The following is a 27,397-nucleotide window of genomic DNA, read 5'->3' as shown; positions in this document are numbered from 1 at the left end:
ACATTATCATAGTCCATGCCATGCACAACACTTGGACTACACACTCACCATATCACAGCCTATTTTACCAAGTTTTTGATAAGTACTTTCAGAAAATGATATTTTTCTTATTGCCATCTGATTGTGTGATGTAGTTTCTCCACTGGCCAACTATTTTTCAGTAGTTGCCCAGCAAATAAAAATGTACAGGTAAGATTTTCTGTATCTCCACTTAATAATAATACTGTTCACTGTTTGTTAGACAATAATAATCATGCTGAACTCATTCAGTAAGCATCTCTGAGACTTCAGTACAATCAAAACAGCCTTAAAATTGTCCATAAATATAAAGCTTTCAAACCAGAAAAAAGCATTTTCTTTCTTTTCTTAGTTACCAAATTCAGTACTCCAAATAAAACGTGCAATATATTCATGTGTATTAACAAACAGATATACAGTAGATCAATGAATAATAACTGCAACACTTAAACAACCAATAACAACAAACATTTATGACAAACTATGTACTTCAGGATAAGTATGCTGCACACTAAAAATGTATCATTTGATCCAAAAACTTACTGTACCTACTTTAAAAAAACACTGCAGAAGAAGTATCAACATTGACTCCTAGTCACTAAATTAATACTTTGTGTCCAATAATTCTAGCTTTAGAAATGCTTTGCCAGTCCTTCCAAGGACCAGCAATAAAGAGGCATTGAACAGGAATGAGCTATACAAGCCACACTTTGTCTGTACGTTGTAAGGTAGGCCTTCACTAACAGCACTGTATGCACTTTTGCCAATATGGAGATCTGTGACTGCAAAACCTTCAAAACTACGCCACTGAGAGTATAGTATGGCATACCATACCCATACCATACCCATTCCATACCCTACCCATACCATACCCATAGCATGCCCTTACCATACCAATATCATACTCATACCATACCCATTCCATACCAGTACAAGCCAAATTTTCTCACTTTAATTGACACATGCATATTGCTGACTCACACAATCGGTCAATAGTCTGTATTTATTCTTAACACTATCTACTACAATCCAGTAGCCATCAAACAGAAATTTGTATCAAAAATTAAAAAAAAAATGTAAGTGTAGAGTGTAGAGGGTAAAGTCTCACTTAACACATTACTAGTACTATCCAGGTTGTACAAATTATTAAACTTGCCTAACAGCATAGAAATATGTTCTTTAATTGGCAGGTTGAAGACATCATAGAGATGTTTAGTTTCCACCACCAAACTTACCTACTTACTACCAACGTACAGGACTTTATTTAAGAGAAAGGGGCAACTATATTATCAGGTCTCCCATGGGCGATCATAATACAGCAAAGCTCATTTACAAGTATCTCCAAAAATCATTCAGGAAGAATAAAAAAGGTTTCTTCCAGCCTTTCAAAGCAGATTGGTTTATATCGATTTGAATAAAAGATGCTATACAATTGTTATGTCTCTCCCACCCCACAGAGTTCACCTAACAGAAGCACCTCTTACCTGCAGTTCTGAAATATTCCAGGGGGGAACCATACTCCTAAAATATAACCAGCTTGCAACACATAATTAAGCACAAAAGCCTATACGTAGGCCTTAAAATTACATAAGCACAAGCCACCAGCATATACTGCTTAGACCATTACTTGCAATGACAATTTCCTTAACATATTGCATTGCTAACTTCTGCAATTTACCCACTCACTTTAAAGATACAAGGGAAAGAGTTACTTCACCAAATAATAGAATGTAGATGCCAGCATCTTTTTTATACAGCAGATAAGCTGTCTAGCAGTGGGAGATGAAAAGACCTTTGTGTATGAGCAGAATCATAAAAATGTTCCCATAATGTCTTAAAGTTTAGTTATATCACCTTAAATAGGTTCATAGATTCATGGGAAAGTTTTAGGCTGACTGCCTTTGTGGGCCATTTTAAGCCCAGCCAATTTACCTTTTTCTGCTGTAATTAACCTATCCCTTTTGGATAGAGAGTGGCCTCAACAATTCCATGGTCGATAATTATATATGACCCTTAATGAGAACAACTGGAATCATACCATAGATAACCTGAGGGGACCCATGCAAGGGATATTTATTAGCTGCCTCTGTCCATTAGTAGTACACGGAGCAGTCCAGGGGCAAATACTCCATTTTACATCTATAGATCAAAGCTGCACTTGAATATGGACATAATGAACATTGTTTTATGTGGATGGGGAGTCTGTTCCAGAGCAGCAATATACTCTGCAAGATACACATGTCCCCTTAAAATCATTCTGTTGTTATGGAAAAAGAAATTTAGATCCCTAGAGCCATTTGACTTTTTGATGTGCAGTGCAGTAAATCAATCAGTATTGGGTCAGAGGATGCCTTCTATGCTAAACACAGGTCACCTCTTAGGAGTTTGTAGAATATGGTGATTGAGCTTTTAGTTGGCCCATGTAGGACATTTTGTTTAGGCCTTGTATCTTTTTATAAAATCTTGTATAGCTTAAAACCCTAGTATCATGTAGGGTCAGAACACCACTGTAGGTCAAGAGGTACAAAAGAGACCCATATTTATTTTCATCTAGGATAGTCAGAAATAGTTTTGTCATGGATATATTCATTTTAGACCAGATACAAGTGAAGCAAATTCAATATGCAGAGAAGACCACATAGAATTAGAAGCTGATAAAAGACAACAGCAGCAAATAATAATGCTTGTTTATCGATGTGACTACATTCCATATCTCTAGCTTTCATATCCAAAAAAAATGAGCTAAGGCCCAAAAGCTAATAATACCAGAGCGGGAGAGAGAAAGGGGCAGCTTTGGTGGAAATGGTAACATCTTATGTGGAAAGCATGAGAGCTGAATTACATGGCACTTTAGAGTAAGCAGTCTGGCACAGGAAACTCTATGAAAGTCAGCATTCGTCAGCCCAGGGGACAGAGCATAATGTGTAATATTATCACTGCTGATACAAAGCAGTCTGGCACAGGAAACTCTGTGAAAGTCAGCATTAGTCAGCCCAGGGGACAGAGCATAATGTGCAATATTATCACTGCTGATACAAAGCAGTCTGGCACAGGAAACTCTATGAAAGTCAGCATTAGTCAGCCCAGGGGACAGAGCATAATGTGTAATATTATCACTGCTGATACAAAGCAGTCTGGCACAGGAAACTCTGTGAAAGTCAGCATTAGTCAGCCCAGGGGACAGAGCATAATGTGCAATATTATCACTGCTGATACAAAGCAGACTGGCACAGGAAACTCTGTGAAATTCAGCATTAGTCAGCCCAGGGGACAGAGCATAATGTGCAATATTATCACTGCTGATACAAAGCAGTCTGGCACAGGAAACTCTGTGAAAGTCAGCATTAGTCAGCCCAGGGGACAGAACATAACGTGCAATATTATCACTGCTGATACAAAGCAGTCTGGCACAGAAAACTCTGTGAAAGTCAGCATTAGTCAGCCCAGGGGACAGAGGATAATGTGTATTATACCATGATCCCCCCAAAACGTGCACGCTGATTGGCCAGCGTGCCCGTTGTAAATCGAGTTATACTAATGGAAAAAGGTCCGGTCGCCCGGACTTTTTTCCATTAGTAAACTTCGTTTAAAAACATTGTCTCGCTATGTTAAATGGGTTTAACATAGCGAGACAGCTTTAAAATAAGCAACAGAGATCTCCGTTGCTTATTTTAAAGCTGTCTCGCTATGTTAAACCCACTTAACATAGCGAGGCAATGTTTTTAAAGCAACGGAGAAAGCAAGATCTCCGTTGCTTTTTAGTGTTCACTATGTTAAATGAGTTTAACATAGCGAGACAGTATTAAAATAAGCAAAGGTGTTGTTCGTTGCTTACTTTAAAACTGTATCTCTATGTTAAACTCATTTAACATAGCGAACACTAAAAAGCAACGGAGATCTTGCTTTCTCCGTTGCTTTTGCACAGCTCTGATGTACCGCGCAGGCGCGCAGTACATCAGAACTGCCGCGGATGCCAGACATCTGCGGAAGGGCAGTAAACAGGCATTATACTATGCCATTATTTAAGAAAAGTAATAGTTTCTTTTCTTAAATAATGTCATGGTATAATAGCAATAACCCACTTCTGGGTGTGGGTAATGCTAAATTTACCCACGGTTGGCTTTGTTTGGATCCTCGGGCTTCGCCCTCGGGACCAAACCACGCCAACCGTGGGTAAATTTAGCATTACCCACACCCAGGCGTGGGTTATTGCTATAATATTATCACTGCTGATACAAAGCAGACTGGCACAGGAAACTCTGTGAAAGTCAGCATTAGTCAGCCCAGGGGACAGAGCATAATGTGCAATATTATCACTGCTGATACAAAGCAGTCTGGCACAGGAAACTCTGTGAAAGTCAGCATTAGTCAGCCCAGGGGACAGAGCATAATGTGTAATATTATCACTGCTGATACAAAGCAGTCTGGCACAGGAAACTCTGTGAAAGTCAGCATTAGTCAGCCCAGGGGACAGAGCATAATGTGCATTATACAATGCCTCCTCTAAAACGTGCACGCTGATTGGCCAGCCCAACCAGCGTGCCCGTTGTAAATCCCTCAATATACTAACGGAAAAAGGTCCGGTCACCCGGACTTTTTCCGTTAGTATAAAACACTGTCTCGCTATGTTAAAAGAGTTTAACATAGCGACAGGTTTAAAAAAGCAACGCAGATCTCCGTTGCTTTTTAAAGCTGTCTCGCTATGTTAAACTCCTTTAACATAGCGACACAGTGTAAAAGCAACGGAGATCTTGCGATCTCCGTTGCTTTAACCTGTCTCGCTATGTTAAATGAGTTTAACATAGCGAGACATCTTTAAAATAAGCAACGGAGATCTCCGCTGCTTATTTTAAACCTGTCTTGCTATGTTAAACCCATTTAACATAGCGAGACAGTAAAAAGCAACAGAAATCTTGCGTTCTCCGTTGCTTTTGCCCACAGCTCTGATGTACTGCGTAGGCATGCGCAGTACATCAGAACTGCCACGGAACACCAGACAGCTGCGGAAGGGCAGCAAAGAGGCATTATACAATGCCATTATTTAAGAAAAGTAATTATTTCTTTTCTTAAATAATGTCATTGTATAATAGCAATAACCCACTTCTGATTGTGGGTAATGCTGGATTTACCCACGGTTGTCTTTGTTTGGTCCTCGGCCGCCTCGGGACCAAACCACGCCAACCGTGGGTAAATCCAGCATTACCCACACCCAGGCGTGGGTTATTGCTATAATATTATCACTGCTGATACAAAGCAGTCTGGCACAGGAAACTCTGTGAAAGTCAGCATTAGTCAGCCCAGGGGACAGAGCATAATGTGAAATATTATCACTGCTGATACAAAGCAGTCTGGCACAGGAAACTCTGTGAAAGTCAGCATTAGTCAGCCTAGGGGACAGAGCATAATGTGCAATATTATCACTGCTGATACAAAATCTGCTGGGCTACTTCAAGCTTCTGTGAAAGGACCCTCAAATGATTCACACTACTGCACCCCTGAAAAAAGTCAGACTCTCTCAGCGGACTTGAGGATACAAGTTCTAATTTTAGTATAACGCTTACCTCTGTTTATACATGGAAAGTGGGCCTACATTTAACAGCAACAGTCCTGTCTTTGCCAGGAAAACATGGCAGGTTCACATGAACCATGTGTTCTAATGCTTTATACACTACTACCAGCAAAACATCATATTTTATATGACAGGGATGATTGCAGAACTGTAATAACCTCTTCCATAGTGATGCCTTCTGAACAAACCATGTTTGGCATCAGCCTGGGAAGGTGCAGGATTTTAAGGAGGATAGTTATAGAAGAGTCCTCAACTACTGTAGCATTCTGCAAATATTACTTAGCACATAAATCCCTGAACATACTGCTGTCATGATGGTTTCATCACATGCTTTACGTCCTGCCTTACTTTAATAAAAATTCAGCCTTCTTTTTCATGAACATTAAACCCAGAATATTACCACGTCTGCCTTTCAATGCGCAGGGACTCAGAGTAGCATGCTGAAGGTATAACTCGCCGCTCTGATAATGCCAATCAATTTTAGTTTAATGAATCTAACAGACTGTTGTAACATTTTATTGCAGTGCCTGGCCTATTTCAATAACTAGTAACAATCTTATTTCTGCTTCATGATCAGTTATCTGAGAGTCAAACATAATATATAGCACATCACTACAGCCTGGGCAATAACTCTCAATTGTAGCCTAAAAGACTCTCACCAAGTAAATACAGGGAGATTACCTAAAGATTGAGGCTTAAGTAATGAGTGACATTCCTCCTATAATCTCCACAGCTAGATTTGCTTATAGACTTGGTAGCTGCAGGGACAACTAAGCAGACTGCTGATTGGTTTAAAGGGCATATAATTTATGAGATATGGGTGACTAACCAGACTGATGATCAGTCAAAAAGCATGTCTCTAATGAGATATGGGTGACTAACCCGACTGCTGATCGGTCAAAGAGCAAGTCTCTAATGAGATATAGGTGACTAACCTGACTGCTGATCGGTCAAAGGGCATGTCTTTAATGAGATATGGATGACTAACCAGACTGCTGATCGGTCAAAGGGCATGCATGTATCTAATGAGATATGAGTAACTAACCAGACTGCTGACCAGTCAAAAAGCATGTCTCTAATGAGATATGGGTGACTAACCAGACTGCTGAGCAGTCAAAGGGCATATCTCTAATGAGATATGGGTGACTAATCAGACTGCTGATTGGTCAAAGGCTATCTCTCTAATGAGATATGGGTGACTAACCAGATTAATGACTGGTCAAAGGTAATGTCTCTAATTAGATATGGATGACTAAACAGACTGCTGATCGGTCTCTAGTGATATATGGGTGACTAAACTAATTTCAACTGCTGTGGGATATATCAGCAGGGCTAGGAAAGGAAAAACCTTGTTCCCACATAACCCCATACAGATCTACTAAACCGAGCATGTCCAGCCATTCTTTGAATACTACTTGAATTTTGTGGTGCATTTTAGAGTGGAACAAAGAGTTGTGCAAGAAATTATCTACTGCAATATTAAAATTCCCCTAACAAAGCAAGCAGATGTTGTCCTTATTATAATGCCCGCATCTGAAGAATATATTGAAAAACAAGATTATCAAAATCTGGCAATAAATTGTAGCTAAACATACTTACCTATTATTTATCTGCCTTGACTGTAACTCCCATAATCCAACTCTTGTCTGCATGAAACACATACCCTACTAGACATCATCACAAATGCTGATGAATTAGGATAGCTTTGCCTGTGCTGGCAGAATTGGACAAACTTTTTCAAGTTGGACCTGGTCATAGGCTCTTCAAGCACATTTAGTGATGCTTAGCCTCCTTCATATCCTAGCTGAAACCAATCAGTATGTTTGCCCGGAAATAAATAATGCAAAACAATGTCATTTAACAGGCATGTTACAACCTTTTTCATTAACTGAGAAACAACAAATCATTCTTTGCATTTCAAACAACTAGCCTTAACAGCAATAAACACAATAAGGTAAACAATAAACAGGTAGACAATGAAGTAACAGAATGAGAAGGCAAAGGTGCCCTTTCAATGGGGCACCACCCCCTGATGATTTTATTTCTCAGGTTATCCAACCTTGGTTGTTTGGTAAAAAAGCCAAGCCAACCTAGGCTAGTTAATGAAAAGACACCTTCATGATATGGGAGGACTGATATCCCAGAAAGTAATGTTTCCATACAATGCTTTATGTCTTTTATGTTAGATACTTCTTTGGCTTAACACCCTTACCTCAGACCCCCTGAGAGACAGATCCTGAGATATTGCGTTCCTCACTCAAGTCAGAAATAGCAGATATATTGCCCATTGGTGAAGGCAAATTATTGTCAAAAACAGGAACTATATCTATGCCCAGTTTGCCTTGGTCCTTCAAGCGGCTAAAGTAATTGCTGGTAGGCACTACAAACATTTGCTGGACAAAGGTCACAAGGTAGTAATAAAGTTGTGCTCACTTCACACCCTGGGTGTTCTGCACTTGCTGGACTACGAGCAATAATTGACACATCCAAGCCATGTGAGCAGCGATACCTGCAAACTTTGCAATCATAGTGGAGAATTTAGATCCTGCTGCCTGCATCACATGAGACTCAGATGAAGAAGATGAAGCTGGTTTGTTATGGATTGACTATCATGGACCTGAGAATAGGTATTGCTACAAAAATAACAATGCTGAATTTGTACCTACCTGCTCAAGGTCAGGCTTCAATTTGATGATTATGTATCTGCCTATCAGGTGGTGGTCATCTGAGGAAAGTCAATATACTAATCTCAGTATTTGAAAAACAGAAAAGTGAATAGCAGTGCTCTTCATGGGTAGTGGGGATGCTTAGAAGCCTAGCCTGTTTTGCTAGCTGGATGACTTTTCCAGTGAAGTGTGTGAACTTGCTGCTTAATACTTTGTTGCCAAGGCTGTGTTGATCAGGGTTAGTTTTCATTTGTCCTTGGTATTAGTTTAGCATTCACAACTCTGATGAGTTTATTGCTTTTATATCTGGGACATGTTTTATAACCTACAGGCAGTATCACTGTCCTACAAAGCTTGTAATATCTTGCTTGGAGGTTTTAAATCCAGCTCTTTACAAGATAAACTATTCTACTTTTTAGGGATGAAGCTTCTTTTAAAGGTCTGTGTAATTAAATACTTAAAAAGGTCATTGTAGAGTATGACAATCTGGATAATTATAAACCAATCTCAAATGATTCATTTGTTGCTAAGTTTCTTGAGTAGGTTATTTATGCACAGGTGGGCATGTATTTGAGCACTCTTCACATCTCCCACCTATTCCATTCTGGTTTTCAGTCAAGAAAAAGGACAGAGATGGTCCTTTTTGCAATCTTTAATAATTTTCTGTTGGTAAGAGACTGATGTTGTTATTTGGTGTCCATCCCTTTATATATTGCCTTAGAGTTGGTTACAATGGACCGTGTGAGACCTTGCTGCACCTTTCAGGTATTATTGTAGTGTCTTAGGTATTGTCATGGAATGGCATTCTATCTGTCTTTTTGGATGTACTCAGAAAGAGGGTTATGTTTAGAGCGAATTCACCCTCTCTCTTCCCTAAGCTAGGCAGCGCGTCTGATAACTGCATAGTACAATAATACAAATAGCTAAAAAGGCAGGAGTTCTAATCTCAATACTGGCAATTGTGTGAGAATTATGTACTGTGAAAGTTATACCATTCACCCTGCTAGACAGGGGTCCAGGGAAGTAAATATTGTGGGAAGAAATAGCCAGGGAATTGCTATGGATAGGCTTGTATAGACCCTAGGGCCGATAGCCTAGTACCAACCTATGAACCTATCACATATGAATTACCACAAGTTTCATTTTAGGCTACTAAATATATATATATATATATATATATATATATATATATATATATATATATATATATATATACATATATATGCTGTCTCTTGGAGACATTATTGTATGGACAGATTAAAACTAATAAAGTAGCTTCAGACTTGGACTGCATCCATAACTGGATGTGAGATAATCATCTGAAGCTCAATAGTTCCAAGAATGTGATTATCGTCATTCATGGCACCATTTGTAATTTGTCTACTCTACTTCTGTCTCCTACTGTTACTTATAGTGGTGAGAAACCTGAATTTCTATTTAAGGTGCACAAGTTAAGGCTGATTTTGACAATAAGCTCTCCTGCATCAAGCATTTTATTCCATCATTAGATCTTCCAGTTGTGATACATGCATTGGTCTCCTCCAGGCCAGAATGGTGTACATCCATGTACATGGAGCATAAAGATTCAGAAGATTAAATCTGCAACCAGTGCAAATCCAAGAAGTCTAACTGTTGTCTGAGCTGTCTTGTTACTAATCTAGTACACCATTTCTGGGGAGTTTGCCTTGGTTGCCACTGTGTGTATCACCTAAAAGGGTTTGGCAATCGCTTATCCTGTCATGCTTAATGTGTCCCCGTTACCTTTGGAAGCTTCTAGTATATTGTCATCCTCCACATACTATGCACTCTTGGAGTGTTAGAAGTTCCAGTGGTCTGACTTAATTCCTCTGGGTAGCACTCTTTTTGTATCAGAGGGTATACTTGTGGAACACATGCAAATTATTATCTAACCAACCACTCAAAGCCAGACAACACATGCAAGCAGACCCCTACCCTTAGCTCAGACCTTCTAACAACTTTTACTCTCCACTCAGGACACACAAGCTCAAGTCAAAGTAGATCCTCAGACAACTGAACTTCACCTACCGATCCACTACTATATCATTTCTCACCCAGTCTTATTCTAATATTTATTGCCATATGCTACATTCTACAACAATTACTCTTCCTACTTCAAATACCACTAGTGCAACAACATTAAAACCCATGTCACTGGCAAAACCACATCTTTTCTATATCTTACCTCACCCAATTTTTGCATTTCCATTCTCAAATTGCCCTATTTCTCTCCTTCTCACATCAATGGCATCATCACTAAACACTCTTAGGTTCACAAGTGCACACACACTCCTAACTCAGGCTCTCTGTCATGTACACTTTTTAATGCTGAAATCATTAGAAACAAACTTGACAGCATAAGCTCTTTTCTGAGCTGTCACTCTCCTAATATCCTTGCAATAAATGAGTCATGGTTAAAAAATAGCCATCACGGGCTCCAGTAACATCCCTGGATGCTTACTTAGCACGAAACATGACCTCTCTGGTCCACTTGAGTTCCTTTTCAACTACAGCCTGCGGTCAGGTTTTGTGCCTTGGGAGTGGAGGATGGCTGCAGTTGTTTCCTCTGAACAGGGGAGATCCAGCAATTAATCTGGGTAACTACAGGCCCATAAGTCTGACCAGCCTTATATGGTAAGGCCATGGAAAGAATCATCATGAACATGATAAACAAGGACATGGGTAACTTGCAAATGCAGGACCCATCACAGTTTGGCTTTGTTAAAGTAAGATCATGACTTTTAATTCTGGTCGAGGGGTCACCAAAGCAATGGATGAGGACAAGATTGTATATACAGCTTACTTCAACCTGGCCAAGGCTTTTGATGCAATACCCCACTTGTGTGTTATAGACAAGTTCACTAAATTAAGGATTTCCTCTGTGGTGTGTTGAAATAATGAACAGGTCTATAAATGTAATTTCTCCATGTGAAGCTGAGCTTGTCAGTTTCCAGTTTAAGAGCAACCTAGATCAGTGGATAGGGAATATGAAATTTTCACTGGACCTGGTATAGACAGTGGTAGCTTATAAATGCCTGACCCTCAATGTCCTATTTGGATACAGAATGTCATTATTCTTTCAGGAAAACTTGGTTAGGCTTAGAAAGGGACCTGGAGCATTAGCCTACAAATAATCTATGAATCTATGAATCATATATATCATTTCTTCCCATGGGTATACTCATTCATTTGATGCCAAGCCAGACACCATACCTGGTGGTGGTGTTATGCCACTGCACAACTGAGATGTTAATGGAGGATTTATCCCAGCCCAGTACATCCACTGGCACTGACCTCAACTGGTTACCAACTAGAATTCAAGTCCTCATAGCACCTGTACTTGGCCAATGCCTATATGCAAACTCATGCTTCACTCTCCAAATTAAAAAAAATACTACTCATGTCTATACTTTCTCATATCAAACCAAAAGAATATCATCATCCTGGGAAACTTAACCTAAACCTTCTGGGCCCAACTGAGAATGATTTAACTGAATTTCTTGTAGATCTCAGCCTACTCCAAACTGTAAACATCCAGTAGACATCCCAACTTGACCCAAGCCAACATCTAATAATTTTTCACTTCCTGATTAATTATTACAGTCCAACCCCACATCTCTTCTATCTTCATTCGCCCACCTGCTTTTAGTGATCATGATGCCACTCATAACTCTTAACTGCCCAGAGTTTCACAGACTGTCTAAATTGTTGCCTCGTACTTTTGGTCTGCTCATCAAAGAATTTGAGGTTTTCTGTGAAATCATTGAGGATTAAAGACACAAAATAATGACAGACATTTGAGTTTCAGACTTCAAACCCTTCATAACATGCATAGCAATGTAAAAGATATTATCCTATCAATGTTCTAAGTTTATCTGACCAATATTTAAAAACTGTTCCTATTTTTGGACTTTTGTCTCCCATTATTTTTGGCTTTGTCATGATATCTTGCAGTAAAAAGTTGAGAGATTTGGCTGGATTGCCTTCTCCCTACAAAATCTACAAGTCCGCTCTCTAGGCTATTCACTTTCAGACCTAGGCCTCCTCATAAAATCCATAATATACATTCAAATCTACTACTGATTTGTCCCAAATCCTCTTCCTTTGTGATGTTAACATTGCTGCCAGACTAACAGATTTACTACACTCACTTCCTAGGAATCTCAAGGCTAATGAAAGACCCCAAAAACCTGAATGGCCCTCCAAAGAGCTTAAATCCCTAACGAAACTATGTAATGGAACTTATGAAATGTGGAAACATGATTCCAATCCCAACAACATTGAGCATTACAAAACTATATGGAACACAGCCAAACAGGCGACCAGTAGATCCAAAACCAAACAACTAAAAGTTAAACAAACCTCTCTTCTTCACTCTCCTAAACATTTCTGACAGGAACTCAACAAACTAATAATTAGTTCCTCCCTGAATGATGCATACTCTGCCTATCAGGTAATTTTTTGCCTTCTGACGTCCTCATAGAATTTGCATGCCTTTCCACAACCTCACCTATCCAAAATGCAGCCACACAGCAAGGATAGCTTCCCCCATTTTATTCCACCATTTTACTTCTAAGAAAAATTTACTCCTACTTGAACAGATTCCTGTGGACTCAGCAAGGACAGTATCTGACCTTGGTTTTTGTACCACTGTAGAAATTTCATCACCACCCCTCATAAGCACATTTATAACCTTTTCCTCACCACTAACACTGTGTTGAATATTTGGAAACCCTCTTTAGTTAGACAAACACCAAAAGAAACCAAGCCCTCTTCTTGCATTCCCTCCAGCCTAAAAAAATCTTGTGTAACCAACTTACCACTACCTACAAAGGTACTTTCTGCTCTATATCGAACAGCACAGATTCTGGGCTGGTAGGAGTACAATGACTGTTCTATGGACCCTGACTGATAGCATCTTAACTAATATGAATAAAGGAAATCTTACTGGAACTCTGCTCATTGACTTAACTCATGCCCTTGACATGGCCAACCACCTAGTTCTACTTCTTCATCTGCAGGACACTGGGATCAGCCCTAACACCACTGCACTGTTCAAAAACTTCCTATCCAACCATTCATCCCCGGTAAAGATAGGATCTAGTCTTCCTAACAGTTCCCTCATTCACTCTGCAGTCCCACAGAGTTCATTTGTAGAATGTCTTCTGGTTTCAATTTTTATCAACTAACTTCCACTAGATCCACTAGGCCTGTCCCATTTACCACTATTTCTTTATGCATATGATATGGTCACCTATATGTTTGATCCTTCAAATAATACAAATGAAACTGCCAAATTACCTTCTCCTCTGTTGAAACATGACTAAACAGTGCACAGCTACTGCTAAAGCCCAATAAAACCAAATTCCTCCTAATTTCACCCAAGGCTCTCACATCCATCTTTAAGATATACTCATTAAATAATACTGAAATTGAAGTAGTTTCACACACTAAACTATTGGGAGTGACCACAGACAATAAACTTACCTTTGATCTACATATTAACAATGCAATCAAGTAAACACACTGCAAACTAGGGATGCTCTATCAGAAAAAAAATTTGAATACAGGCACCAAAACAACTCATACCACCACCTACCTGCTCCCCTCTCTGTTATATTAGTCCCCATTTTGATCAATCTACAGATCACTCTAAAAAAATATGCTTGAATCATGGTATAATAAAATCGCTAAATTTGCTATTGGCGCATTCTACTACAAACTCCATTGTTCTGCACTCAGTGCTCTTAACTGGCTGAAATTCCCAAACTACCTAAACTATCTTCAACTAACTACAGGCCAGAAAATAATATATCTACCAGAAAGCTGTACAGCTTTAAACACAATTCCCCAAGCCTATATACACACAAGGGCTTTATGTTCTGAATATAAGCAATTAGTAACCCTATACAGACCAAACAAAAAAAGGTGGACAGTTTTTATATTCCTACACTGTTGCTAAACTCTGGAATACCTTACCTATAAATATCAGAGCCATATCTAACCTCAAGAGATTCAAACATACATTAAAAACTTCCTTCTCAAGACATATGTCTGCTTGTGCTCCAAAACTAGCTAGTTCTCCTATTCCTTCTCTTTCTCCACCTACCCCATCCCTAAACTTCACCAACCCCCCCTTTACCTTCCTACCTCTTTGCTAACATCTACAGTCAACCCCCCCCCCACTACTTTCTCCTTTCATCTCTTCATCTTCAAAATTCCTTAATGTCTCTATTCCCTCTAGTATGACCTTTCTACTCTCTATCCTGGTGAACAGTCTCCATATAAAATATTTTATAAATGCTTCCGATTATGTTTTCTCTGCACCCCCCTTTTCAAGTTTTACCTGTACCTTCCCTTATTGCTCCTTTCTTTCTTTTCTACCTCAATGGGAAATTGGCACAAACCTTAAAGCAATAATAAGCATGTGAAGATTATCCTGTACATATACATACAAAAGCTTTCTTATTCCACATTTCTCTGCCTTTCCTGTATATCACCAATTTGTCCTGACCTTGATTTTGTAAATTTCTTATGCAAAATGTAAATATATATTACCTTTTTGCCTTGCTCATGTTTTGTTTTCTTATATTGCATGTAAATCCTATGCTTTAGTATATCCTATGATGTACTCTGTTGTGGAGCTTTTCTCTCTGGGCCTCCGCTGAAAATGGGTTTTTGACCTAGATGGACTTTATCGGTTGCCAAATTTTAAGTACATAAATAAATGAAACTGAACTTCAAAATAACCTTCTTCAGCTACAGCACTGGCTGAAGTCCAGAAAACCACTACTCAATGACAAAAATTCCAAGTATGTTCTTTAGCACCCATAAATGATCATCCAAATACCTCCAATCCTTTCACATCCTTTTATATAAACAACAAACATCTTTATTAAATTATCATGTATGACACAGGCCATGTTACATTTATATAAATTACAATAAACCATAGCGACACAATCTCAGTTACAAACATTATACATTGCAAACCATGCGACACAACTGTAGCTGCAAACATTATACATCACTTTTACCATATCCAGTCATTGTTAGTCATCCATTACATAGCTCATTCAAATCCTGCCTTTTTTTAAACTTCATTCCTCCTCTGCATGCATTGATTCCACAGTTCCCATTTTTTCCTATGTAATCTGCTCCTACCCTTTTCTATAGGTCCCAGTTGTTTTAAGTCTGTTACTATCTTCACTAATTCTAGTAAAATTGGTTTAGAGTTTGATTTCCATTTTCTAGTAACTGCTTTTTTGGTAGCCACCATAATTAGACTTACCAAGGCCATACTTACTATATCTAGGCAATTCCGAGATTGTATCATAGCTCAAAACAATTATTTCACTAGTCACTCCAAATTCCTCATGCAACATCTCTGACAGAGCAGTCTGCATGGGATCTGTAAAGTCTACCAACTCATTACACTCTCAGAAAAAAATGTTCACAGTTACCTCTTTCTGCCCCATTACACCTACAACATTTGCTGTCTACCTGAGTCTACTTGGGGTATAAAAATACCTATGTAAGTACTTCCAAGCAAAGATCCAAAATCTTCTAGATTTTGTTGAATATTTGGGAGACATATTCATATCCCCACATTGTTTCTTTGTGAATTGCTTATCTAATCTCCCTTCCCAAACCTTCCTAATCTCGTCTGATTGATTCTTATAGTTATGCAATATTTTATACGCTCTACTAACTTTTCTTTTCTTAACGGAAACTTCTGTTCTAGATTCTACTAAAAACTATACCAGTGCTGGTCTTTCATTTTAGGATGCCACCCTATTTCTTCCTCTTTGCCTATACTTTAATATCACTCCTTGATATGGAAGGTAATCTTTGGCCTGCAGTCCTAAGAAGTTCTTGGCCTCTTCCCATTCTATTACCATTCCCTCTCTAGTTATTTGCTCCTAGTACCTTGGTTGCTTTGCCAGTTAATCCTTTTACAGCTTTGACTGTCATAACAATCCCTTTGAAACTAGCACCTCCTTTAGATATACTTTAGATATTTGAGAATCTGGCTAGTCCAATCACTAAACTTCCATTCACAAATAGAAATGTTGACAGCTATGATCAACAGTCTACACTTCTGGGTCAACAAAATATCTCTGTTCCTCACACATCCAGAAAGGCCTGCTATAGGAAATGGCTTCTGACTTGCACAGCTTGAGTATGCTCTTGTTTGTATCTGCTTCTGTCAGAAACACTGCCCCTCTTCAGAAACTCTCCAATAAAATATGCTGAGTCACAGCTAGCTCACCATGAAATAAACACCACTGCTTTTCTGTTTCACAGGATAAGTGGCTTCCAGTATAGACCAGGTAAGATCTTTTATTATTTCCTCTTCAAAATAATCAAGGTAAATAACCCCTCCCATTTCACTTCCAAACTTTTTATAGGTTCATAGGTAGATACTAGGCTATCTGCCCTAGGGCATTTATAAGCCTAGCCAGAGTGTATTTGGCTTCCGCCTCCCTATTAGATTAGCCTACTGTGCCTCTGTAAAGTAGGTCACAGAAGGTACCCTTTTAAGATTAGTTTACTGTGTCTCTGTCTAGCAGGGACACAGGAGAGATCCCAGGGGTGAATTTGCGATTTCCCATCCATGCGTCCAAATTTCGCTTGAAGAGGGTCAGCGAGGGGCCATGTCTAACATGAATTGGGATTCTATTCCAGAGTGAGGGGAGCCTCTGGGAAATTAATATGTCCCTCCAGCATGTCCTATTTATTTTTGTGCTGAGGTTTAGGTCCCTGGAGCGTGTAGCTCTAAGGGACTTGGATTTTTTGAGGTGCAGCATGTCCATTAATTCTGGGTTTGACATGGCTTTGTACGTCAGGCATAGATCGCCTCTGAGTAGGCGGTAAGCAACTGAGTAGAGCTGGAGTTTCTTTAGTCGAGCTGCATAGGACATCTGTTTGTAGCCCATGATCCTCTTGGTGAGGTACTTTTGGGGTCTCTCCAGTTGCTGCAGGTGTCGGGTAAGGTACATCCCAAAAGGGGCATTGTATTCAATTATGGGCCTGATGAGTGACGAGTAGAGGGGCACAATGACCTCTCTTGATCTAGATGCGAACCCTTTCGTGATAAGGTGGGCTATATAGAAGGTCTTTCTAACCACTTTGGCAACGTGATTATCAAAGGAGAGATTACTATCTACGTTGGTCCCCAAATCTCTAATTACTTCTTCCAGATTAATGGATTACCACCTATGTGGTAATTTGTGGGCACCTTGTTTTTCCCAAAGGGGATGACTATGCACTTTTTAGCATTTAGCTTGAGGCCTTGGTTCTGGCACCAAGCATCCGTCTCTGTGAGACCCTTTTGGAGGATGCTTGTGTCAGCTGGAGATTCGATTATGGCCCCCAGTTTGCAGTCATCTGCGAACTTTGTCAGCCATAATCCCCCCATGTTAGCCTGAACCTCAGAGAAGTATATACCGAACAAGAGAGGTCCCAGAACTGAGCCCTGTGGGACGCCACTTGTAACTGGTTTGGATTTGGACATGGCACCTGCGATTCTGACCATGTGGGTTCTATCTCTGAGCCAGTTTGCAACCCATCTTGTGATACAGGGGTTGATATTTAAGCTGGTAAGCTTATTTATGATGCCCGAGTGGGGTATTGTGTCGAAAGCTTTTGCGAGGTCCAGGTAGGCTGTGTAGACTACCTTGCCCTCATCTATGGCTTTGGTAACTGTTTCAAAGAAATCAGCTAGGTTTAAGAGGCAAGATCTGCCCTTAAGAAAGCCGAATTGGGTAGGGTCCAGTGTCTGGAGGCTCCCAATGTCTTTGTTTATGAGTTCCATGATAATATGCTCCATAGCTTTACAGACCAGACTAGTCAGGCTTATGGGGCGATAGTTTCCGGGGTCCGTTGTGGCACCACATTTGTGGAGAGGGACCACTGTAGCTGCACGCCATTCTTTGGGTACATATCCTGTAGTAAGTCTAAGTTTGAACAGTGACTTAATGTGAGGGTTCAGTTCTTCTTGGAGCTCGTGTAAGACACAGCCTGGGACACTGTCCGGTCCTATAGATGCTGTGTTTTCTGCTTTGGAGAGGGCAGCTTTCATCTGTGCATCTGTGATGTCAGGGAGGTTAGATTCAGTTGGGATAGGCGTTTGCTCCTTTGGGAGGGAAGGGGGGGAGAAGTTTGCACTGAATCTGTTTGCCAGGATGTTGGCTATGTCTGTAGGTTCGGTATATTTTGCACTGTTATGCAACAATTCAGAGCATATCTGGGAGTTTCCACCCATGTTTCTGACATAACTAAAGAAGGCCTTGTGATTATCTTTAGTGTCTAGGGCAATTTTTCTTTCGAAACTGGCCTTTGATGATTTTATGAGGGATTGAAGTTTCTTGCTAATACTGATCAGAGATGCCTTCCCTTTTTGGGATTTTGCTCTGTCATGTAGTAGCTTCCTCCTTCTGTTGTATAGCTTATTTATGGCCGGGGTCCACCAGACCGGTCTCCAGTTTTTGGAGGAATGAGTCTTGGTTTTATTTGGGATAGCACGATCCATGTATTCTTGCAGGTGCTCATAAAATGCATTTGTAAAGGATTCTGCGGATTGGGCTGTATTATCCTCTGGCCCAGGGGCTCTGAAGGATTCCACCTCAGTCTTGAGAAGTGCAAAGTTGGCTTTGGAGAAATTCTTTACAGTGATTTCATTGGCTGGGGGTGGGGATGGGATATGGATGTCCAGGGAAATTTGTTTATGGTCTGATCTTACCAATGAGGGGTTTACCTCTGGTGTGGAACATAGAGTCACCATGTTGGTGATGACCAGGTCCAATATGTTGTCCCCCCTTGTGGGAGTGGTGACCAGTTGTTCCATTGCATTAGAGTTTATAAATTCAAGGAACCGTTGGGCGAGGGTGTTTGGGCTTGAGTAGTTTTCCCAGTCAATGTTTGGGTAATTTAAATCACCCAATAACATAGTGTTTGGAGAGACCTTCATATTCTCCAGTGTTCTCAGGAATGCCAAGTGGGGTTCCTGTAATAGGGAGGGTGTTCTGTAGCAGGCTACAAACTGAAAGGCAGTTTTGCCCGCTGTTAGTTGCACATGGATGGTTTCCGATGCTTCATGCAGTGTCACTAACCTGGAGGTGTAGGTATCTTTGATGAATATAGATACTCCCCCTCCTTTTGTGCTTCGGTCCGAGTTTTGGGGCCAAAGCGCATGGCATGAGTTATAACCTGGTAGTGCTGGGGTGCTCTCAGGAGCCTTGAACCAGATTTCTGTTACTTCACAGACATCGATTTTCTCCATACTGAAGAGAGTCTCGAGTGCGTGCATCTTGAGGTTTAGACTTCTGGCATTGAGTAGCATTACCTTTAGTTTTTTTATCTTTGGGTTGTCTATGGAGGTGGGTTTGTCCTTTGAGCCTTGCCTAAAAAAGGCACTATGGGGGTGGCAAGAGCCTTGGCCAGTATACGAAAGCCTAAGGGTGACAGGTGCAAGCCATCCCTAGAGAAACAACGTGGCTTGTCAAGCATGTCATCCCAGGCTGACAGACACTGGATCCCCTTTGAATGACACCAATACTTTAGCCAATTGTTGAAACTGATCATTTTGTCTTTATACTGTGGCATCATTCTTGGTGAGGGCAAGATGCTTCTCAAGGTGAGGGACATACCAGCCTGGGCTACATGGTCAGAGAGCTCCTCTATGTCTCTTTTCATGTAGTCCAGGGAGGTACATCTCAGGTCATTCACACCAGCATGGACAATGACGGAGCCATACTTGTACTTGCTTTGGAGTGACCTGAGTGCTTGCTTTATGTGGCAGATCCTGGCACCCGACAGGCAGCTTACAGTGACCTTCTCCTTGTTCAGTCTGGTGAGTGGGACGTCAGTGTGCCGGACAATAGAGTCCCCTATAACAAGTGTATTTGGTGTGTTGTTTGGCCTTATGGGCTGTGACTGTGAGGCACATTGATTTTGTGAGATATGTGATTTGTGGGTATTGTTGAGGGGTGGCTGTTGCTTGGGTATCTGCTTAGGAGGTCTTTGCTGTTTAGGCAGAATTTTATTTAGAGCCTCCGAGTATGTTTTTGTGTGTTTATGTGTTGGGTATGCAGATGCAATAGGTCTGTGTGAGACTGGATTTGTGGTGTGGGTGGTTACCTTTTCCTCCTGACTGACTGTGCTAGTCTTGGGTTGAGAGAGCTCTGCCTCCAGTTTGGATGTGTAACTGTATCTCTCACATGTATTAGAGTTTGTTGGAAGGAGGAGAGGGTTGTCTGTGTAAATAAGGCAATTGTAACATTGCCTCAAAATTCCCAGATTCACCAGCTGGACTGGAGAGTAACCTTGAAACTGACCCTTGGACATACCAGATTAGTATAGGGAACTGTTTTTTTTACTGATCAGATTAGGGAAGGGAACTGATTTTTTACTTGATCAGGAAGGACCAATCGGGAGTCTAATACTTATGAGAAGTCAAGGAGGGTGTAGTGCTTTAGTTAGTTAGTGTTTCCTTATAAGAACTGAGCAAGTGCAGGGCTTTAGAAAGATAATAAAGTGATTACTTTGAGAGTTTGAACAGTTCTAAGGGAAAAAGTGAAGAGCAGACTTTGTGGAGCCTGGAATAGTTTAAACCTGTTTAGGCGGCGCTGCCCAACGCTGCTCAGTGCGCAAAACCGCACAAAAAGAGAGTTGTAGGGTTTTAAGAGAGAGAGATCAAGGAGTTTAGAATTGACCCAAAATGGTCAATAAAACTACAGCTTCTTGGTAGTAACCACTCCTCCAGGGACAGGCAGGCTGTTCAGTGTTTATCACTCCCACTGGTGAACACAGAGACTTCCCTTTAGCCCAAGCAAGCACTGGCCTTCTAGAAACTTCCAAACAGTTCAGAACAGCAAATCTGTAACTGAACTTTCTTAACTTTCAGAAAGTGGGAAAAAAGCAAGATTTTTTTTTTTTTCTTTTTGTTGTAGTTTAAAGCCTCTCAAACCTGTAACATAAGAAACCTAACCATAGCCAGCCCTACCCAACAAACTCCTTCTCTCAGACTGCACTCCACTAGCCATTGATTTTCTTTACTGGCCCCAAAACTATGGCAGTCACTTCTTCCTGATTTAACTTCTAACTTAAACTATTCCACATTCAGGTCACAGTTCAAACAATATTTACATAAACAGTGTGAATGCAAGTGTCCATGTAATTGACATGTCACCTAAACTGATCTCTCCAACTCTGTAGTACCCTTACCTCCCATATAACTGATCCATCTAATTAACTCAATCATCCTAAGCTGTGACTCAGTTTACCTCACCTTTGCTGTTCAAAACCCACTATACATAGTCTAGTCTCCTCTTTCATCTTACTGGCCTATACAAACTGTCCTAACATACTACTGCCTATATCTCCATCACTTCTACTCCTACTGCTATATCTATAATCTCCTGTTTCTATTCCACTTATGTAAGTGTACATATATTTGGTTTGTTTGATCTACGTATATATTGTTTGTCAGATTTACTGTTATTTGCATACTGTATATTTTTGTTACATTGTGATAAGAACCCGGTTTGGTCACTGTTTGATCAGCACACTACCCCAGTAAACAACATTAAATTCATAAACCTCTTACTAGGGTAGTTGAGGATATCCTTGACCCTAACCATATTTAAGATCTCCCTAAACATATAGTTTCAGTTTGGCAAACATAGGCTGATTGTCACAGCAATTCTTTCTGCCATTGCTTGTTGTTTTCTTTGCTTACATTACATAATTATAATAATGCTTAGCAAATAAGCACTTTAATATATGTGAATTTTGTGACAATAAGATCTTAGTCAATCTCTTCTGTTTCATGAAATAGAGGTCTGCAGAAATGCCGTACTGTAGAAATTGCAAAGGCTTTCCTTTGAGGTGTGATCTCAGTGAAGTCCTTGTAGATCCTGACTGAACAACCATTCAAAATAAAATTGTTTCCTTCTTTAAGGGCTTTTAGCATCCCCATCTTGTCAAATAAGTTTAGCAGCATACATATAATTTATATGCAATCTGTTGTGGGGTTTTCTCTGACACTGCAGATGCTCTTTGGGCTTCTGTCCTGCTGCACATGTTCCGCTACATGCAAGGCCTCTTGCAGCTTAGCTTAAGTCTTTAATCAGCATACTCTGCTCTTCCTTCAGCCTCAGTAATGAAACTCTTTAACATGAGAAGGCAGCATTTTTGTTTCTCCTTACTGTTTTTTTTTTACTGTAGCTTACAAGGATCCCACCTGCCTTGTTTTGGAAGGCCTTAACATTTTCATAAAAGCAGCTTGGCAAACAGCAATAGAGTTGTATTTTGGTTAGAAAGAGTCATTTTAGTTCTGATGTGTCCTCTAGGAATTGACTGACAAGTATTACAAGCTGAGCCATTTCTCCCTCCACTCTAAAACTCAAATCTATGTCTTCCAGCTATGTTCCACGCCTCATGCAGAAAAAAAAAACACAGGATCAGTCCCTGCATTTTTCAACTTCTCTCAGTTGTTTCAGCAGAATAAACCTTCTACCTTTTTCCTGGAGGCACTATGATTCTTTGGAACTCAGGAAAATCCACAAAACAGCTGTATTAATCTAGAATGCATTGCCCTGAATGCATTCTCAGCTCAAAGGCTACCTGTCCCTCTAAAGGGAAAATAGTACAAATTAATAATTTCCTTGATTCTTGTACTCCGCTATGTGTACAAAATCAGAAACATCCAGCAATGCATGTAGTTTTATCTCTGTGGATTCCTAAGTGAAAATTGCAGATCCCTTGTTATGTTTTATTATTTTACTCATCTGGTAAATCTTGCTTTGTTTTGCAGACAGTTAATTAACTGAATGACAGGATGAGAAACAGGCATATGACACACACATTCTTTTCCTTGTTTCTGTCATCAATTTTGAGTAATAGGTGGTGGTGCTGCGGTAGCATTGTCACCTCATAGCAAGACGTTGTCCCGTTCGATTCTCAGCTAGAGCGTCTTCTGTGAGGAGGCATATGTGAATGGGGCGTGCCTTCGTTGAAGGTTGTGCGTCAGGGCTGGTAAACCGGTACGTAAAAATCCACTACCAATCATTAGCGGACCGGAGTTCCGCTGTGGCGACCCCTAACCGGGAAAAGCCGAAAGACACAAACAAACAAACAATTAATCCACCAATATGTAGAATATGCCCAAGTGATACTTGTAGTTACAGCATGTGGCCACCAGAGAGTGCTGCATTACATCTGCACGCACCAGTTAGCAATCACTTGTTTAGTTGAAGTTACTTTCCAGATTAAATTACTTGCCGTTTTACAGAGAATTTGATTATTTCACCTTAAAACTCATGATTACTTTGGTTAAATGACAGAAAAAAATAAAACGTGATGAAGGCAGTATCGTAGGGGAGTCAGTCTTGGGTTCAGTGCTTATAAATGAATTAGTTTCATATATATCTAAAGGAAAGGAGATGATGATGAACCTGTTCTCTGGTAACTACAGTGGTAAGTGCAATAGAGGATAATGGACAGTAAAGAGCATAATAAAGCATTTAGAACGGCTTACCAAAGACCAATAAAGGTGGTAGGTAATGTTCAGTGCAAACAAATGTAAAGTTCTGCATTTGGACCCGAAAGCTCTCAACTCAGCTTTGCTCAGATTTTATTATAATGCTTTTACAGTGAAAACAAAGGAGTTAAGCATGTAGACAGAAGTAAATTAATGAGATATCTGAATTAAAGCAACTAGTGCAGGCAAAATATGCTAAGCATAACAGTTGACCTATGGTGTTTATTGCATCCAATATTGGATATTAATATTTTTTAGAACATAGGGCAAATATACAATGGTGAAATGAGCAGCGCACAAATCAAATAAAAATGTGCACTTTTTTATGAATCCCACTTGAAAATAAAAATAGAATGTTCATACTGAATGCGTATGACATACCATATAGAAATAAAAATGCAAACACATTTAAACTCAAAATCAAACCAACAGATTATGATATGAAAATCATAATGGGAAATCATGATACAAGTATGAAAAATCAATTGAAAATGACATAAATGCTAAGTAACAAATACAGAAAAAATATTGAACTACAACGTAATAGGCGGTCCTACAACAATATAGTAATAACTAACTGAATAATTAATATAAAATTAGATTAGATTAAAAAATACAAAAAAATAATAAAGACAAATCCATGGTGTGACTTGTCCCCAGAGATTAGAACAGATGGCAAAAGAGCAGAAAATGAACCTGGGGATGTTTAGTACATATAGACCGGTCCACAAGGAGCAGATAAATAGCATAGTATCTCAGATTTGTGGGCTGTGTCCTCAAAGTGGTCAACTCCAAAGGCAAAGAAGAAGTGCCCCTGCACCTGTCCCATATTGAGTACTGTGTACAACACCTGAAGTCATAAAAGGAAGGGAGTCCAGATGAAAAATACTGCCAGAAAGGTGCAAGGCAGGAGTAGGAAGGAAATGACCACACTTTTCAGTAGATAAAGACACAGGAGGATGTGATATGGATGCGCAAGGTCCTGTCTGTAACAGGAAGGACAGATGGTGAAAAAGGGGGTACAAGCAGCAACTTGTTTGTCTAACTTCTCCCTGGATATCTGAAATACTTCACTGTGTGTGTTTACATTACATGGAACAGGGTGTCAGAAATGGTGGTGGAGAAGTATTTCAAAGAGGCATTTAACACAGATAAAGGAAAGCGAAGAAAAAGTGAGGTGGAAGGTAGAGAGAGATGAAAAGCAGAATGTTAAATACATTCAAATGACAGAGTAAATACATTTACAGATTTCTTTTGCCACCAAGTAAAGGTAACATAATATAAAATGGTGATGTGATTTTCTTTTAATATAAGGTTTCTTTGAATTTTCTTAATTTTAGATAATTGCTTGGGAACAGATAGAAAACTATGTTCCCTAAAATAATTGTTCCTCAATTGTCTTATTAGTAAAAGACTGCCATTTTATAACTACTAGATGTTTACTTATAAAAAAAATGGCTGTAAGGATGGCAGTATAATATTTGGCCTTACAATTATTTTTTTTGTGCCTAAAATCAAAATGTCTATGTTTTTATGTTAATCAGAAAATGTTGCATACTTATTTCATTATATCAGAAGCAAATATTACAAAGTAAAGTAAAAGAAAAGACTTGGGTCTCTTCAGTTATATCCAAAAACAAAAAGCACCATACATATTTCTGGTATAAGCCTGCCATATTAGACGATGCACTTTTCAAAGGAAAAAAAATATTTTTGGCTTAAACTTCCTTTTCTATTCTATTTGTTTCCAAATGTGTTTTTTTTTTTCATGAGGAAAAGCTTAATTCAGAAACACAGGCCAGGATTCGGAGTCCTGCGGAGCAGCACAAGTCACATTGTAGCCATGTCTTGAGTTGTGCTAGGATACCACTACATCATTCATATTTATGCTAATTCACACAGGGGCAATATCTTATTACCTAAGAATTTACATGACTAAGAATCACTCCAGTGAGCGGCTGAAACAACTGTGCTGTAGACCATTCTACCTACTAAGAAAATAATGTACAGGCAGTGAGATACCTATGCAAACATACACACACACCTACACCCACACAGACATGGATAATACCCACACATACGCATACACATACACACACCCATATAGATATACCCCCACACACATATATACCCATTCACACAAACACATACACAGATATAATTATACACACACACACACACACACACACACACATACATATAACCCCCACATACACACACACACACACACACACACACACACACACACACACACACACACACACACACACACACATAGATATACCCACACACACCCATATAGCTATACCCCCCTCACACACACATACAGATATACCCATTCACACACACACACATACACATATACAGATATAACAAACGTTAACCAAAAACACTGAGTCTCCAACATGTAGAAAAAGTGAAAACACAGGTTTATTGTGTTGCAAATGAAGCAACCAAACAGTGGAATACAAAAATAACGGTTAAGCGCTTTTCGTCTCAATTTAAAAGACTTCTTCAGACCTAAAGACGTAACACAAGTACTCACTTAAATACAGACCACATGGTGGTTTCAAAAAATATTTACCAATGGTATTGAATAAGTAATTAAGCCTGAAACATGACGTCAGCAACAAATCTAATCACAAAATGGGGCAACAGTAAAAAGGCTGTGAAAGACATAAATACATCAACAGCTGTAGTGCTGTTTTACTTTAAGCCTTGGTTTGCTTCACTCCTTTAGGTGATTCATGAAAGTAAAATAGCTTAGTCGATTAACACTGTTTAATGTTGAAATTGCAGTCTTTTAATTTTAAATTTAATTTAATTTAATGTTTTCAACAACCACCCGAGCGTAGTGTGCTGTTTAAACATTTTATTAGGAGTACCTATGCTACTCACAACAAGGCTCATATAATTTATTTATGTATATTCACTTTTATGTTATTGAAAAATTCATTATATGTTATGAGTTATTCTTCTTTTATTAGATAGTAGCGAGATAATGTGCCATTACATGCTATATGTGCACTACAGCTGTCAAGCAAAACTCCTCTATACTTCTTTGCCCATCTCCACACCTTGAGGCAATGACTCCAAGTTGTTGCCCTTGGAGATTTTCACAAATCAAATAGTTCAGGAAAATGTTTTTCTTATCTAATCAAAATAATTAAAAGTCAGCATTCCTGTACTCGTCATTATCAAGGAAGACTGAATTAAGTCATTCATTTTTTAAATTTCTAATGTTACAGATTATATACAAACATATAAAATTGCAGTTGGTATTGCAGCAGACATTTCTGGTTTAGTAGGCAGATACAGGGTAGGCTTATGTTGGCATGGTAGACAGCACTTAAGTGTCATATCATTTAACTTTTTGGTTGACATTGTAAACATCGTAAAACATATCACTTCTGAGAAAAATTACAAAACATTAAAAGTCTTTTGCTTGCAACTAAATAATTTATTTCCCTGGGATGTTATTTGTCATAACTTATGCTCTTACCTGCAGTGTCTGTACCCATCATAAGGGGACAGGTGGTTGAAGAGGGAGACTCACTATGAATTTTGAATAAAATAAGCACT

The 27,397-nt window shown here is 39.4% G+C and overlaps 1 protein-coding gene across 1 annotated transcript in view; it reads right to left on the bottom strand.

The window, feature by feature from the left end:
- KCNJ15 (potassium inwardly rectifying channel subfamily J member 15) overlaps nt 1-27,397 on the bottom strand; it is a 340,530-nt gene that overhangs the window by 90,124 nt on the left and 223,009 nt on the right. The gene's annotated exons all lie outside the window — the stretch shown is intronic.

Source organism: Protopterus annectens, chromosome 5.part0 (assembly GCF_019279795.1).
Source record: "Protopterus annectens isolate FY-2018-M chromosome 5.part0, PAN1.0, whole genome shotgun sequence".
Lineage (NCBI taxonomy): Eukaryota > Metazoa > Chordata > Ceratodontiformes > Protopteridae > Protopterus > Protopterus annectens.
The sequence above is the reverse complement of the archived record's forward strand: the minus strand, read 5'-3'. Positions and strand labels throughout refer to the sequence as shown.